This window comes from Tachyglossus aculeatus, chromosome 2, assembly GCF_015852505.1.
Source record: "Tachyglossus aculeatus isolate mTacAcu1 chromosome 2, mTacAcu1.pri, whole genome shotgun sequence".
In the NCBI taxonomy this organism is placed as follows: Eukaryota; Metazoa; Chordata; class Mammalia; order Monotremata; family Tachyglossidae; genus Tachyglossus; species Tachyglossus aculeatus.
The window spans coordinates 40,531,881-40,534,985 of record NC_052067.1 but is presented as its reverse complement, the minus strand read 5'-3'; the positions used below and the strand labels follow the sequence as shown (position 1 = coordinate 40,534,985).

The following is a 3,105-nucleotide window of genomic DNA, read 5'->3' as shown; positions in this document are numbered from 1 at the left end:
TCCTGCCCAGTGCCAGTGGCGTCCCTGCTCCAGCCTCTAGCAACAAACCTAAAGCGCCGTGAAGAATACACACAGCTCTGTGAAATCTTCTCCTCTTTAAAAATGCTGTTGGCAAAATAGTCCATGAGCTGGTTTTCTCTTTCTCAGTGAGCATTTTACTGAGAAGCAGCCTGGCCTAGTGGAAAGAACGTGGGACTGGGAGTCAAAGGACCTGGTTTCTAGTCCTGGCTCTGACACATAATAATAATAATAATAATAATGGTATTTATTAAGTGTTTACGATGTGCAAAGCACTGTTCTAAGCGCTGGGGGGATACAAGGTGATCAGGTTGTCCCACGGGGGCTCACAGTCCTAATCCCCATTTTACAGATGAGGTAACTGAGGCCCAGAGAAGTTAAGTGACTTGCCCAAAGTCACACAGCTGACAATTGGCAGAGCCGGGATTTGAACCCCTGACCTCTCACTCTAAAGCCCGTGCTCTTTCCACTGTGCCACGCTGCTTTCAAGTAGGCAGTTTTCACATGCCTGCTATGTGACCTTGGGCAAGTCACTTAACTTCTCAGAGCCTGAGTTACCCCATCTGTAAAACGGGGATTAAATCCCACTCCCTTCTATTAATAATGATAGCATTTATTAAGCAGTTACTATGTGCAAACACAGTACTAAGTGCTGGAGAGGTTACAAGATGATCAGGTTTTCCCACGAGGGGCTCACAGTCTTACTCCTCATTTTACAGATGAGGTAACTGAGGCACAGAGAAGCTGTCACTTGCCCAAAGTCACACAGCTGGCAGTTGGTGGAGCTGGGATTTGAACCCGTGACCTCTGACTCCAAAGCCTGTGCTCTTTCCTCTGAGCCACGCTGCTTCTCTATTTAGAAGAGAAGCATCTTAAGGCTTCTTAACTTAAGCTGTCCTACCGTCGACCCCCGGCCTACATCCTCCCCCTGGCCTGGAATGCCCTCCCTCAGCACATCCGGCGAGCTAGTTCTCTTCCTCCCTTCAAAGCCCTACTGAAAGCTCACCTCCTCCAGGAGGCCTTCCCACACTGAGCCCCCATTTTCCTCTCCTCCTCCCCATCCCCCCCACCCTACCTCCTTCCCCTCCCCACGGCACCTGTATATATGTTTGTACAGACTTATTACTCTATTTGTTTTACTTGTACATATTTACTATTCTATTTATTTTGTTAATGATGCGCATCTAACTTTATTTCTATTTAATCTGATGACTTGACACCACTCCACATGTTTTGTTTTGTTGTCTGTCTCCGCCTTCTAGACTGTGAGCCCATTGTTGGGTAGGGACCGTCTCTATATGTTGCCAACTTGTACTTCCCAAGCGCTTAGTACAGTGTTCTGCACACAGTAAGCACTCAATAAATACGATGGAATTAATTAATTAATTAATTAATTTAGACTGTGAGCCCCTTGTGGTGACAGGGACTGTGTCCAGCTTGACGGAATTCTATCTACTGCAGTGCTTAGAACATTTCTTGTCATATAGTAAGCGTTTAACAAGTACCATTAATATTATTATTACTATTATTATTATGTTTCTAGATTTCTGCTTGATAGAGGAATGGGGCTCTCCTCCTATTGCATTTTACAGTCCAAAATATAGGAAGATCCACTGGGAGAAGGAGCGTGGCCTAATGGAAAGAGCCCGGGTTTGGGAGTCAGAAGTCATGGATTCTAATCCTGGCTCTGACACTTATCAGTTGAGTGACTTTGGGCAAATTAATTAACTTCTCTGTGCTTCAGTTACCTCATCTGTAAAATGTGGATTAAGACTGTGAGCCCCACGTGGGACAACCGGATCACCTTGTATCCCCTCCAGTGCTTAGAACAGTGCTTTGCACATAGTGCTTAATATTATTATTATTATTTTACTATTATTATCATCCAATCATGCAGCCTGCATCCTTGAGATCCATGTTCAATAATGAAGGCATCATTAATAGCCATCACTCATTTCAACCATTGCTTTATTTTAATGTCATATCAGTCCCTGTTCCTAGAGAAGATATAGATTGAATGATGCATGTTTCATTTCCAAGAGACTTTGACTGAGACCTCTACTTAAGGAAATTGTCAAGGTACGGAATTTAAAGAAATGGAAAACAGAGGATTTGTTTTATTAAGGTCATGATAAAATTTATGCTATTAATATTTCTAGCTGTATGGTATGAACTGTAGTGTATGCTGTTCTATGGACAGGGCATGATAAAAGGTGCATATAGGAAAATATAAAGACATACATCACTGCAGATATTAGCAAATAGAATAGCATAGCTGTTGGCAATACTATTCTCATTTGAACTAGGGACCATGTTCAAAATCAATGAAAAAAATCTGCTAGCTACATAAATTAAAGACTCACAAAACCTGCCTTCAGATACCATAATAAATCCACTAATTAAGGCCAACCAAAATAATACAACACAGCAAAGGTGAGAATATTCACTCAGAGAGGGCTCTGAAAAGCTCATATGACTAATAAGATTATAAACAGCGGATAGAGCACGGGCCTGGGAATCAGAGAACCTGGATTCTAATCCCTGTCTCTGCCAATTGTCTGCTGTGTGTAAATTAAGGTACACTTAATTTCTCTGTGCCTTGGTTTACTCATCTGCAAAATGGAGATTAAGACTCCTAGCCTCAAGTGGGACAGAGACTGTGTCCAACCTGATTATCTGGTATCTAGTCCAGTTCTTTCTCTCTTGGAGTTATACCTGGAGAGTTTTGAGTACTCTACTAGTCTCGGTTATGGGAGGAAGAGTCAAGCAGAGTCATATCCATTCTATTCCTAGCTTGGCCAGTGGCTAGCGAGTGGAAGGCAATCTGCTACAAGTCAAAACTCACCAGTGTTGGGAAGCAGTGACAAAGGAGAGTCGAAGATGGAGACTCAAGTTTACTATGCTGAAGGAGGCAATGGTAAACCACTTCCATCAATTTTACCAAGAAAACTCTATGGATACACTACCAGGACGATTTCAGATGGAGGTGGGGCGTTCTGGGACAGATGTGTTCACGGCAATGCTATGGGTCGGAGACGACTTGACAGCGTAAAACAAGATAAGAATTCTAGCGCTTACAGTGTCTGG

General features: G+C 42.9%; 1 non-coding gene across 1 annotated transcript; it reads left to right on the top strand.

Annotated features, from left to right (window-relative positions):
- The first annotated feature begins 2,715 nt into the window (after positions 1-2,715).
- On the top strand, positions 2,716-2,853 carry LOC119924542. Its single transcript, XR_005449250.1, has one exon. It is a non-coding gene; the product is annotated as a small nucleolar RNA SNORA7 (small nucleolar RNA).
- Positions 2,854-3,105: the final 252 nt, after the last annotated feature.